This window comes from Chrysochloris asiatica, unplaced genomic scaffold (assembly GCF_000296735.1).
Source record: "Chrysochloris asiatica unplaced genomic scaffold, ChrAsi1.0 scaffold00104, whole genome shotgun sequence".
Taxonomy (NCBI): Eukaryota; Metazoa; Chordata; class Mammalia; order Afrosoricida; family Chrysochloridae; genus Chrysochloris; species Chrysochloris asiatica.
Window position 1 is genome coordinate 1,441,536 of NW_006408622.1, and position 15,059 is coordinate 1,456,594.

Sequence of the window (15,059 nt, forward strand, 5' to 3'; positions counted from 1 at the left end):
AAATCTTTACAAAAGCAGACTATTCCATCATTCTCCCGTGAAGCAGCTGATGGACTCAAAACACTTACCTTTTGGTTAGTGACCCAATCTTAAACCCAATTCACCCCCAAAGCTTGTTGGTGGTGTTCCTGTTGTTAAGTGCCGTTGAGTTCGTTCTGACCCATAGGACTTCCATGGAGCTTGTATAGGAGTTCCGTGGAGCTGCTGGTGAGCTTGAACCACTGACCTTGTGGTTCAAACTGACATTGCAGTCCAGTGCATTAACCCACACTGCCACACCAGGAGTTAAGAGCGTGAAGAATCAGTCAGTTCCTCCCAGTCAAAACATTGCATCTCCTTACACCATGCACCGCTCTCTCTCTCTACCAATTGTCTTCTCTCAACTTTGCTGCAACTGCACCACTTTCCCCCTTGCCAGACCCTCTGCCTTTACTCCAAAGAAAGTTTCTTCCAGTCTGGTAAATGTCCCTGGCCCCAGGTATGGCCTTTTCCCGCTGCCCTTTTCCACTGCTAGTTACAGAAAGGATAGGATGACTTCTACTTAGTTTTCTTTGTGTTTGTTTTCCTTTAGCTGCTCCTGAGTATCTAAAAATAAATTAGTCATATCTTTTATTTTAAAAAATGACTAAAAATACACAAGAAAAAGAAAGGAAGGCAAATTTCTCACTGGGTAGACCAAAGATCTGTCTACTTATATCTTCATCAGCGTCTCCTGCTTCCACACATCTTGAAAGCAGAGGCACGGACTGCCTTTGATCTGAATTGTCTTAAAAAGAATGACTGGATAGAGGACATCCTTACCAAGATTTCATCTCCCGCTGGAGCAAGGGTTAGGTTACTTACTGCCCATTACACTTAAGTATCTGGGTTTCACACCCCCAATTTAGAGACAACCTGTACTTGTCCTTTACTTTTATGGAAATTTGCCCTCACTTTGAAATAACAGAACCAACCACCTACTGTTGTCCTTAATCACCTGCCCTCAAGTAGGTTCTGGCTCAGTGACCCTGTATAGGGTTTCCAAGGAGCAGTTGGTGGGTTTGGACCACCAACCTTCCAGCTAGCAGTCCAGTGTTTGTCCTACAGCACCACACCAGGACTCTGAAGCAACCCGTACTTTCAACAAAATCTTCATCACAATCACTTTCCCTTACTACACATATACCTTTTACATGATTGGAAAGTGTACAAGCCTTGGCTTACAGTAAAGTGAGGGTAAATCCGTACCGCATGCATCTATTTCACTTTACCTACAATTTTGACCAAAAGTCACACTTAGGAATGGATCTCATTCATAACCTGGGGACTTCCTAAATAAGATTCAGGTTCTGTAAGTTCAGGGGTTCTCTCCTATAACACACCATGAATGTGCAAGTGTTACCTGGCTCTCTTTATGTCACCTGTCATCAGGGCTTAGAGAACTGGTGCAAAAAAATGCTGACATTTGGGATATTGCTATTACTGTGAGTAATAAACTCCTTTGTCTCTGACCCAGAAGTCTTGTGTTTTCTGCCAGCATCTATAAAACCATGGCAGGATAATCTATTACCTTACAAGTAGGATAAAATCTTATCCTAATGGTTTTATCACAGTTTTTTAACAATTCTCTCTGCTAACTTAATATTGGCTATATTAAGCTAAAGACACATCTGTCTTCTTTCTAGTCTTGGGTTAGTGACTCTATCATAGATGATATCTTGCCCAATCACTTCTAGCCCACCAGGTTCTTCACTCAGGTTATAAGGAAAGGGAAGGCTCTAACAAATGCCTTATAAAATTTCACATTAAGCAAAGAGAATTTTGTTCAGTGCTTCCTAAAGAATCCACCAGTCCTGAACAGAGGAAGGTGTTCCAAGTACATTTTCATATGGCTTTCCAGAGCTCTTGAGACCAAGTGATGCAAAGAACATAAGATCAGAGGGCAGGTGTAGGACTCTAAATGGTCTCTAATGATTGGCATCACAACCCATCCCCATCTTGACACTGACAAATGACTGTAGGCATGTGAGTCACTCTTCTCTACAGTAGCAATTCATTGTTTCACTCTGAGTCTCTCTTTGTTGTTAAGTACTGTGGAGTCAGTTCTGATTCATAGTGACCCTGCACAGGGTTTCCAAGGCTGTAAATCTTTACAGGAGCAGAAAGCCTCATCTTTCTCCCACAGAACCACTGGTAGTTTCGAACTGCTGACCTTCAGGTTGGCAGCTCGACTTGTAACCACTACGCTATTCCCCAAATCATGCAAATTTATGTCCACTCAGTGTATGTCCAAAGGTTCTACCTTTAAGGCCATTTCCAAAGGCTACCTCTGCAGAAGAGTGGCCATAGTCCTTTTCACGACCAGGTATGGTCATCTCTCTAGACCTATTAACATCTTGGCGAGGGCTCTACTGAAGAGATCTTTTGGACAAACAGTTAAACTTCAAAAACATGGGAAATAAGGCAACTATGTTTTGAATGAAGGAGATGTCTTGAGAAACAATAATGCCCCATCTGGAGAAAGCAAACTTTATCAGAGCACCTGGAAGTCAGGGACAGTAATAAATGGGGATACAAGAGAAACCACAGAATATGGAATGAGAAATCTACTTAAGTTTCTCAACTTCAAAAACATCCCCACTGCTTTTGTGTTCTGCTTGCCTTCCTGAAGACACTTTGGAGCCATCTTTAATTGAACATCCAGTACTTACACTTATACCCAAATGTGGAGTGGTCAGTCACCTCCAATTTCTATTCCCTAAACCCATCCTGAGCACCAGAACCTGGTCTAGAGAACCTGAGCCAAGATGGATATATGGGAGAAAAGCTGAGCTCAGCACATAGGTGCACTACCCAGTGAAGAAGACCAAAGTATTGAAGTGCAAGAGAGCCAAAGAAGGAGCAGAGAATGATTGTTGAAAGGGAGGTGACCAAATGTTGCTGTTGTTAAGTGCTTTGAAGTCAGTTCCAACTCATAGCATCTCTGTATAGGGCTTCCAAGGATTGGGTTGAACCATTGGTATTATGGTTAACAGTTCGGTGCTTATCCTATAGTGCCACAACAGGACCACAAGATGGCAGATATAATATCCAGACCCACTTTAATAAAGATGCCAGAAACCATGATAAAAAGATAAAGATGTCAATCTTGGAACCCAGAACTTCAAAAGACATAGATCAAATATTGATTAGAGGAAGGGACACAACAAAAAAATGAACAAAGAGACATACTGAAATGCCAACTGGCACAGTGAAGCTAATCAAAGCAGGACCAGATAATTGGTTCCACACTCCCAAGACAGCTCCAGCGGCCACATTGGTGATCATCTACCACATGTGACCCACCCTGAACTCACATAACCTACCAATGACCAGAGGTACAGCCCCAGCCTACCCTCACCTACCCAGCAGCCAATCAAGCCTCTCCCACCACACTGCCAATGTTGTGCCACATTTTTGTTCCCTCTCTTCTTTTTCCCTTATCTTCCTTAGCTCTCTCCCCACGCTCCACATTTTTGCCTTTTTGTTCTTGTTTGCTTCTTTTTCCTTTTACTGATTCCATGGCACAGGTGCCTGTCTACCCTTATACCCCTTTGGTCAGCAGCACCAGGCCCTGACCCTCTAAAGATAATGGCATAGGCTCCATACGGTGAGTTCCATGGTCTCATGGAAGCAGTGTTTGGCAGCTAAAACTTACACCAGTACAGTGCTTCTTTTCTCCTCGTTTTCCCTTTAGTTTTCCTTGTCAGTTCTCCCTTTTCCCTTCCCCAACATTGGTTTTCATTCTTTTCTTTTCTTTTTTATTTCCACCCCCCCCCATTTTTTTCTTTTTTTGATCTTATGGAGTAGGTGTCCCACTTGATGACTCTGTGCTCAGTAGTGCCTGCCCTTGCCACTTCTCATGTAGTAGTGTGTGCTTTCACAGAATAAGCACCAAAGTCCTGCCTCAGCCATGTTTGACAGCTAGTGCATCCATCAATAAGTACCCTGTCACTGCACCCCTCCCCACCCCGTTTTTTGGGTTTTTTTTCTTCTTAGTCCTCCATCTTCTCCTCCTTGTTTTGTTTTGTTTTTCTCTTCCTCTCCACTCCCTTTGTTTTCAAGTAGTTAGGAACCACTGACCCTACCCAACAATGTTGTTTTTTTGTTGTTAAGTGCCATCAAGTCAGTTTCAATGTACAGTGGTCTATAGGGTTTCCAAGGAGCTGCTGGAGAGTTTGAACCACCAACCTTGCAGTTCAAACCAACTTTGTGGTTCAATGGATTAATCTACAGTGCCACAGCCCTACCCACCATAAATACTGCCCTGCCAGCTGTGTGAGGGCCGCAACTCATTCCAGCACCACTAGATTGGAAGGAGATGGCAGTCAACACCCACCCAGTCTACCTTTGGCTGCTCTACATGACCAGCAACCAGGACTATGTGTCCACGCTCCCATTCACAATCAAATCTACCCAGAGATGGGCGGTGAGCACCTCAGTGCAAGTCCGCTGTATTGCTATTGGAACTATCTTATAAGGAATTCAAAAGAATGATGCTAAAGTCCCTACAATAGATAAAAAAAGATCAATGGAATCACAGACAAATTTAAGGAAAACGTATGCAAAACTCTTGATGGATTCAAGACAACAGTACCCAAACAAATTAACAAAATAAGTGGAAAACTAGAAATCGTAGAAAAGCAGCAGGGAGAAATACAGAAGATTGTTACTAAAATTTTAAAAATAGATAATGCATTTAAAGTCAAAGAAGTAGAATTGAATCAGTGGAAAACAGACAGTAAAATTTAAGACAAGTCTCTTAATATTAATCAGTTAGAGGAACAGTCAGAAAAACAACAACAATAGCAACAATAAAAAAATACATGAAGAAGGCCTAAAAATGATGCCTGGCACTATTCAGAGGAATAACATGTGTGGTTGGAATTCTAGAACAGGAAGAAACAGAAAAAAGCGTTTAGAAAATTGTCAAAAATTTACAGAAAGAAAACTTTCCTAATATGATGAAAGATTAGAAAATAAGTAATCATGAATTGCAACTAATCCCAAAAGAATATCACTAAGGCATATCGTAATCAAGCTTTCCAAAGTCAAAGACAAAGAATCCTGAAAACAGCACACACACAAAAATGAAAAAATACCTACAAAGGAGAACCAAGAATTCTACGCTCTGATTTCTTGGCAGAAACCAGACAGGCAAGAAGGTCATGGGATAACGTATATAAAACCCTGAAAGAAAATGCTGATCAGGAATTATGCAGCCAACAAAATTATTCCTCAATATGATGGCAAAATGAGGACAATTCCAGATAAACAAAGTAAAGGAATTTGTACAAACTAGACCACCCTTACAAGAAATGATAAAGGGAATCCTTCAGGCAGAGAACAAATAATAGCAGACACACAAAGTGAAATTAAGACACACAACAACATCATCCACAAATCAACTCAGATATTGTTGTTGTTGTTAGGTGCCATCGAGTCAGTACCGACTCCTAGCAACCCTATGTACAACAGAATGAAATACTGCCCAGTCCTGGGCTAACCTCACAATTATTGCCACACTTGAGCTCATTGATGCCAATCTATCTCATTGGGGTCTTCCTCTTTTTCTCTGATATAGAAATATCAAAAATAAAATAAACTCACAGCATTGAATGTTGTTGATTTGTAAATGATGACAATTACAAAGCAGAAAGGAAATAAAAAATGTGGTTGCAAAATTTGCAAATGAAGAGAAGGTCAATATAATATGAAGACAGAATAGACTGTTTTAAACTTTTGAAGACAATAAGCTACAGTATGACATTACTGGTATGACATACCAGGAGCTCTGGTAGCATAGTGGTTACAAATCGGGCTGCAAACCTCACGGTCAGCAGTTCGAAACTACCAGCTGTTCCGCGGGAGAAAGATGAGGCTTTCTGCTCCCGTAAAAATTTACAGCCTCAGAAACCCTGTACAGGGTCGCTATGAGTCAGAACCGACTCCACAGCACACAACAACAACAACAACAACATGACATTAAAGGAAGTTAATAAACCTTCTCAACAAAATTCAAAAGAAAACTCTGAAGACAGTAAAAACAAGAGGAATGAAGGAAATTATAAGAAAATCTGTGAACAAAATGAATTCAACAACAACAAAAATAATATGAAACAAAGAAACCACACACACGGCAAAATTATAGCAATAATTCATACCTATAGATAATTATGCTGAATTTAAATGAATGAAATGCACCATCAAGAGGCAGAAAGTAGCAGAATGGATAAGAAAACAGAACCATCAATATGTTGCTAAGAGACACACCTTAAACACAAAGAGAAAATCATAAAAAAATCAAAGTATACAAAAACATGTATCAAGTAAATGGCAATCAAAAAAGGAAAAGAAAGGGACGATGCAAATAACACGAATAAGAAATTAAACAGGTGATGTCACAAGATAAACAAATGAAATAAAAAGGATAATAACAGAATACTACAAAGAACAGGATTCCAACAAATTTGAAAACATATATAACAAGGACAAATTTCTAGAAACACACTACCTGCCCAGACTAACAAAATCAGAAGGTGAAAATTTGAAAAGATCCATCACAAAAAAAAGAATTTTAACTGGTCATTAAAAACAAAGCAAAACAAAAAACCTCCAAATTAAAAGAAAGAAAAAAAAAGGTCCTGGTTCAGATGACTTCACTGGCAAATTCTCCCAAACAGTCACAGTAGAATTGACACCAGTTCTACTCTAACTATTCTGGCACATAGAAAAAGATTAAATACTCCAGAACTCATTTTATGAGGCAAATATACCTCTAATACCAAATACAAGTAAAGATATCACTAAAAAAGAAAATTATAGACCAACATCCCTCATGAATAGAGATACAAAAATTCTCAACAAAAGCTTAGCCGATAGTATACAACACCATACCACAAAAATAATGCATCATGATCCAGTGGGATCCATAACAGGTATGCAAGGGTTATTGGAAAAACAGTCAAAGTAATCTATCACATATATAACAAAAAGTAAAAAGAACCAAATTATCCTATCAATCAATGTAGAAAAGGTACTTGACAAAATACTCAGCAAACAGGACTAGCACAGAAATTCCTCAACATAATTAAAATCATATGCAAAAACCCAATGGCAAACATTTTTCTCAATAGAGCTAAGGCTAAAAACCTCCCTCTTGAGACTGAAAACGGACAAGGATGCCCTTTATCATCACTCATTTGTTCTTGTTGTTAGGTGCCATCAAGTTGGTACTAACCCATAGCGACCCTATGCGCAATCATCACTTATATTCAATATTATATTGGGATTCCTAGCCAGAGAAATAGGGCAAGAAACAGAAATAAGAGACATCCAAATAGACCAAAAAAAAAAAGAAAGAAAACTATCTCTACTTGCAGATGATATGATCCTTTGCATGAAAAATCCTAAAACTGCTTGAGCTAATAGAAAAATCTAGCAAAGTACTGGGTACAAGATCAATGTACAAAAAATCAATCAGGTTCTTCTACACTAACAAAGAGCACTCTGAAAAGGAAATTATAAAAACAATACAATTTACAGTAGCTACCCCAAGATTCTAATACTTAGGAATAAATTTAACCAGACATACAAAAACCTAGAAAATATACACCATATTAAAGAATAGAAAGACAATATTGTGACTATTTACACTCTATGACAATATAGAATGTAAGGCAATCTATACATATAATGCAAGCCCTGCCCAGATTCAAATAGCATTCCTTAAAGACATGGAAAAACTAATCATCAACTTTATATGGAAAGGAAAGAGACATTGAATAAGGAAAGCGCTATTAAAGAAAAGGAGCTATGGTGTGGCACTCTAGGCTAAGCACTGAACTGCTAACGTCAAGATTGGCAGTTCAAACGCATCATCCCTCCTCAAAAACTCTATACAAGGTCACTATGAATTGGAACCAATGCCACGGCATTTAACAAAAACAATAACTGAAAAAGATGAACACACTTCCTGATATTAAAACCTGCTATACATCTATGGAATGTAGTTGTGGTAGCATAGTGGTTATGAATCGGGAACCGCAAGGTCAGCAGTTTGAAACTACCAGCTGTTCTGCAGGAGAAAGATAGGCTTTCTGCTCCCATAAAGATTTACAGCCTCGGAAATCCTGTACAGGGTCATTATGAGTCGAAACTGACTACACGGCACATAACCACCACAACCATACGTCTATGGTAGTCAAAAGAGCCCGTTACAGGTATAACACATAAACTAATGGAACTGAGAAGCCAGAAGTAAATCCATTTCCCTAAGAACAACTGATCTATTTCAAAGAGCCAAAACCCATTAAATGGAAAAGAGATAGACTTTTTAACACATGATACTGACAAAATTGGATATCCATTTGCGGAAAAACAAAATAGAAACACAAAGTATCTCCCATCATATACAAAAATGAACCCAAGATGAAACAAAGACCCAAATGTAAAACCTATAACTATAACGATCAATCAAAGAAAAAACAGGAGCAAACTCAAGGGTCTTAATACATGGTATATACACAATCAAATGTAATTAATAATGCACAAAGAATAGAAGATAAACTAGAGGACTGGGACTAAAAGGCTTCCCAAAAAGAGTAAGAAAAGAACCTACAGAGTGGGGAAAAAAATGTTTGGCGTATTGGACAAGAGACTATCTCTAAAATGCATTCTTGTTTTTAAGTGTCCTTAGTCAGTTACAACTCACAGTAACCCTGCATAGAGGTTTCAAGGAGTATTTGTTGAGTTTGAACCACTATCTTTCTATTCAAATGACCCTGTGGTCCAGTGCTCATCCTGCAGTGCCACACCAGAACTCCTCTAAATGTATACAACAGTTCAGTACCTCGGCGTCAAAGAGGCAAACAATCCAATTAAAAAATATGTGGGGACATGAATGCACACTTATCCAAGGAAAACAATCAGGCCACCAACAAATACATGAAGAATGATCCTTAGTCATTAGAGAAATCAAAACAGCAATGAGATATTTCACTCCAGCATTGATAGCAAATTAAAAATTAATAATAATAAAACAACAAATGATGGTGAAGGCATAGAGATATTTAAACACTCATACACTGCTAGTGTGGTGCTGTAGGATAAACAATGGATTGCAAACTATGAGGTCAACAGTTCAAACTCATCAGCTGCTTCTTGAAAACCTTATATAGGGTCATTATGAGTCAGAACTTAACAACAATAACAAGGGACTATCTGTAAAATGTATTGTTGATAAGTGCCATCAACTCGGTTCCAACTCATAGTGCCCCTGTATGGGGTTTCCAAGGAGTGGCTGGTGAGTTTGAACATCACACACATCAGTGACCCTTTACTTTTCCAAGTATAATTTCCTTCTCCAGAGAATTGTCTCTCGTAACAACATGTCCAAAATATGAGAGGTAAAGTCTTATTATCTTTGCTTCTAAGAAACATTCTGGCTGTGTTTCTTCTAAAACAGATTTGTTTCTTGTTCTGACAGTCCATGGTACTTTCAATATTCTTCTCCAACACCATCAGTTCTTCTCTGGTATTCCTAATAGCTGTCCAACTTTCACATGCATATGAGGTGCTTGAAAATACCATGAGTTAGGTCAGGCATATCTTAGTTCTCAAAGTGACATTTTTGCTCTTAAACACTTTAAAGAGGTCTTTTGCAACAGACTTGCCAAAAGCAATACATTGTTGGATTTCTTGACTCCTGGATCCCAGCAAAATGAAGTCTTTGACAATTTCAATATTTTCTCCATTTATCAGAATGCTATTTATCAACCCAGTTGTGAATATTTTCATTTACTTTACAGTAAGGTGCAATCCATATTGAAGGCTGTAGTCTTTGATCTTTACCAGTAAATATTTCAAGTCTTTTCCACTCCCATCAAGAAAGGTTGTGCCATCTGCATATGACAGGTTGTTAATGGATCTTCCTCCAGTTGTAATGCTATGTTCTACATACAATCCAACTTCACAAACTATTTGCTCAGCAAACAGATCGAATAAGCATGGTGAAAGGACAGAATCTTGGCACATACCTTTCCTGACTTTCAACCACTCGGTAGTCCCTTGTTCTGTTCTAAAGACTGCCTCATAAGCACAATTAAACATTCCAGGATTCCCATTCTTTGCACTATTATCCACAGTTTGATATGATCCACATAGTCAAATAACTTTGCATAGTCAATAAAACATAAATAAACATCTTTCTGATATTCTCTGCTTTCAGCCAAGATCCATCTGATGTCAGCAATGATACCCCTAGTTTCATGTCTCTTATGAATCCAGATTGAATTTCTGGCAGCACCATGTTGATATGCTGCTGTAACTGTTTTTGAATTATTTTCAGCATACATTTACTTGCATGTGATCTTAATGAATTTATTAGATGATTTCCACATTTCATTGGTCGCCTTTCTTAAGAAGGGGCACAAATATGGATATCTTTCAATCAGTTTGATAGTTTACTGTCTTTCAATTTTCTTCAAGAAGATAAGTGATTGCCTCCAGTGTTGCAAAAGTTTGTTGAAACATTTCAATTTGTATCCCATCAATTCCAGGAGCCTTGTTTTTTTGCCAATGCTTTCAGGGTAGTTTGGAGTTCTCCCTTTGCTATCATCGGTTCTTTATCATATGATACCTCATGAAATGATTGAATATTGACCAATTCTTTTTTGTACAGTGACTCTGCCTATTCCTTCCATCTTCTTTTGATGCTTTCTGTATCATTAAATATCTTGCCAATAAAATCCTTCAACATTTCAACCTGAAACATGTATATTTCTGTTGGTTCTTTCACTTTGAGAAATGTTGAGCATATTAATGTCTTTTGGTTTTCTAACTCCAAGTCTTTTCACGTTTCATTATAATACAACAGTATTGTTATTATGCTGTTAAATGGCATGGAGTTGGTACTGATTCATAGTGACTCTCTATAGGCTTTCTGAGCCTAGCCTGAAGAAAGCCTAAAAAGCCTTTCTCAAGGAGCTCTGGTAGCGTACTGGTTACGAATCGGGCTGCGAGCTGCAAGGTCAGCAGTTCAAAACTACCAGCTGTTCCATGGGAGAAAGATGAGGCTTTCTGCTCCCGTGAAGATTTACAGCCTCGGAAACCCTGTACAGGGTCATTATGAGTCGGAACCGACTCCACAGCACATAACATCAAAAACATAGGCTTTCTGAGGAGCGACAGATTAGTTTGAACTGCCAAACTTGTACCTAGCAACCCAGTGTTTATCTTATAGTACCATGCTAGGACTCCAGAAATGATATTGCATTTCATTTAAAAGTTTTAAAAAAGAGAGAGAGAGAGATTAGCCACTAGTCCCACCTTTAAATATGTAGTATACAGGAATAAGAGCCATGACAGGAATAGATGTGTGAGAGAACTTCAAAAAGTTCATGGAAAAATTCCATTATATTTCATTTCCATTTCTCCACAAAAATTTTGAAATCCCTGTTCAGAGCACAACACTATTCAGAGGAGCAGAAAGATGGAAATAGCCTAAGTGCCCATCAGTAGATGAATAGATAAAGAAACTGTAATACATACATACAAAAGAATGCTATGCAACATTAAAGAAAACAATGACCTTGCAAAATATCTACTAATATGGATGAACCTTAAGGACTTTATTCTGAATGAAAGTAATCAATTGCAAAAGGTCAGATATTGGATGAGACCACTAATGTAACAAGTTAAGAAAATATTTACATACAGAAAGAGTTTGTGAAGATTACCAGGGGTGTGAGTGAAAAGTAGAATAAATCATTAACTACAAAGCTGTTGCTAAGTACCATCAAGGTTCTGACTCAAAGCAACCCTATATAGAGTTTCTGAGGAGCAGTTGATAAGTTTGAACCTCAGATGTTTCTGTCCAAAGTGACCTTGAAGTCCAGCACATTAACCCATAGTACCATACCAGGACTAGAGTAGACATATATTAATTTGGGTGAAGGCAATGTATAGTAAGAGGGAGGTCAGCACAAAATGATCAAGGCAAAGGGAGACACAGAAAAATATAAGATGTAACAAAGGTAAACACAAATACATACATAAACCTTTAATTGAAATAATAACAACAATCTACAAATGCAAACATAGATACACAAACAGAGCAGGAGTGGGAAAACAAATGGGCCTGCTCCCCTGAGGACATACAGGTTTGGCATTTCTACATATGTATTTTTATGCTTTGCAAGTTTTTCCCTAGATATACTAGAACATGTCATTGCTAACTACTGTACAGTTGGTTTTCTCTCATAGCAACCCTGTATACTGTTTCCGAGGGGTGACAGGTAAGTTTGAACCACCAACCTTGAGATTCAAACTGACCTTGTGGTCCACTGCTTATCCTATAGCACAACACCAGGAATCCACAGTAGAGCACACAGGGCATAAAGTTATCAAAATTTCACAGGCATAACCAGACACCATGGTGGAATGAGTCATTGGATCTGGGGTCTCAGAATTATAGTCTTAGGGAACATCAAAGTCAATTGGCATAACAATCCACAAAGGCTATGTTCTATACTTCGGTGAGTAATGACTTGTGTCTTAAAATTTGGTGAGCATTCATCTAAGGTACAACTATTGGCCTCTCCCTGTTCAGAGCACACAAGAGTGAAGACAATCAAAGATAAAAGGAAACAATAAATCCAAAGGACAAATGGACCCAAAACTCCCAATCCATGACCTTGAAAATAGAGTAATTAGATGGTGACTGGTTACCACTGCTGACCACACTGAAATGGATCACAATAGAAAGTCTTGGATAGTACAGGAGCCAAATTGCAATAAAACACAAAATTATAAAACAATGCCAGGCTTAGTGATCTGATAGAGACTGGTAGAACCCCTGGTCCTTAGATACCATTCAAGCACTGGACCAGAACTCACTCAAGTAACTGTTGAGTCAATCAAATGATCAAAAGGGCTATAATGTGAATAATAATATCTGGGAGATATGATTCCTTAGAACAATCAACGTTAAGAGATCAAAAGCTCAGCATTTGCCCAAGTGTAAAGCTCACTATCAGTTTGTCACACTGTGGTGGCTTGCATGTTGCTGTAATTCTGGAAGCTTTACCATCAATATTTTAAATACCAGCAGGGTCATCCATGATGGACAGGTTTCAGCTGAGCTTCCAGACTAAGACAGACTAGGAAAAGGAGAGATAATCACATGGTTTACTATGCCAAGAATGACAAATTGAAGAGGAATGGCACCCCATTCATCATCAAAAGGAACATTTCAAGATCTTTCTTGAAGTACATCTCTGTGTGTATAAAGATAATATCCATACACCTACAAAGAAGGCCAGTTAATACCACTATTATTCAAATTTATGCACCAACCACTAAAATTAGTGATGATGAAATTAAAGAATTCTACTAACTTCTTCAGTCTGAAATTCATAAAATATGCAATCAAGATGTATTGATAATTACTGGAAATAGGAATGCAAAAGTTGAAACAAAGAGGACGGATTAGTGGTTGGAAAAACTGGCCTTTGTGATAGAAATGATGTGGAGATCGCATGATAGAATGTTGTAAGACCAACAACTTTTTTCACTACAAATACCTTTTTTAAACAACATAAAAGATGACTATACACTTGGACTTCACAACATGGAATACACAAAAATTAAATTGACTACATCTTTGGAAAGAGATGTTAGAAAAGCGTCACATCACAAGAACAAGGGCAGGCTGGAACAGACCATCAATTGCTCATGTGCTCATTTCTTCAGGCTGAAGCTGAAGAAAATTAAAACATGTCCACAAGAGCCAAAATAAGAGCTGAGCATATCCCACCTGAACTTAGAGAACATCTCAAGTACAAATTTGATGAATTAGACACTAATGACATAATACCAGAAGAATTGTGGAATAACATCAAGAACATCATAAAGGAACAAAGTAAAAGGACATTAAGAAGACAAGAAAATACAAAAAGACCAAAATGGATATCAGAAGAGACTCTGAAACTTGTTCTCCAACGTAGGGATGCTATAGCAAATGGAAGAAATGGGGAGGTTAAAAACCTGAACAGAAAATTTCAAAGGGCAACTCAAGAAGATAAAGTCTAGTATTACAATGAAATGTGCAAAGGTCTGGAGTTAGAAAATCAAAAGGGAAGAACCGCTCAGCATTTCTCAAAATGAAAAAAAAAAAAAAAAAAGCAGCCTCAATTTCCACTATTAAAGGATTCTATGGGAAAAAACAGCTAGGGAATTTGCAGGAGAATCCAGAAATCCATTGTTTTCTGGTTCAAGACACTCAGCTGTTCCCAGAGCTGCCATCTTGGAAGAGAATATCTTGATTGTGTCAGGACTGATAGTATCAAGAGAGAACATCTTGATTGTATTTTGATTATATCAGGATTGTATCAGGATTGATATTGAAATTTAAAGTGACAGTTTCGACATCAAACCAAACGGCCACCACTCCTTTGTCTGTCATGCTATGGTGGATTGAATTTCTGTGATTCTGAGGGCTCTGCCATGGATATTTTAAATAACCAGCAGGGTCACCCATGGTGGACAGGTTTCAGATGAACTTCCACACAAAGACAGACTAGGAAGAAAGAGTGATGAACTACTACCGAATCGCTAGTCACTGAAAACTCTATGAATAGCAGAGAAACACTGTAAGATACAGGACCAGAAAATGAGCACCTCAGGTAGGAAGGCACTCAGAATGACACTGGGGAAAAAAAAAAATGCCTCCTCAAAGTAGAGTTGACCATGATAACGTGACTAGAGTTAAGCTCGGGGAAGAAAAGCGCACAGAATCTTCATTTGCTGATGGGCCACAACTCAAAATGAAAAGAAATAGCTGTAAACATCCATTGAAAATCAGAACATGGAATGTACGAAGTATGAGTCTGGGAAATTTGGAAGTTGTCAAAAATGAAATGAAACGCCTCAACATCAATATCTTAGGCATTAGTGAGCTAAAATGGACTGGTATTGGCCATTTTGAATCTGACAACCACATGGTTTACTATGCAGGGAATGACAAATTGAAAAGGAATGGT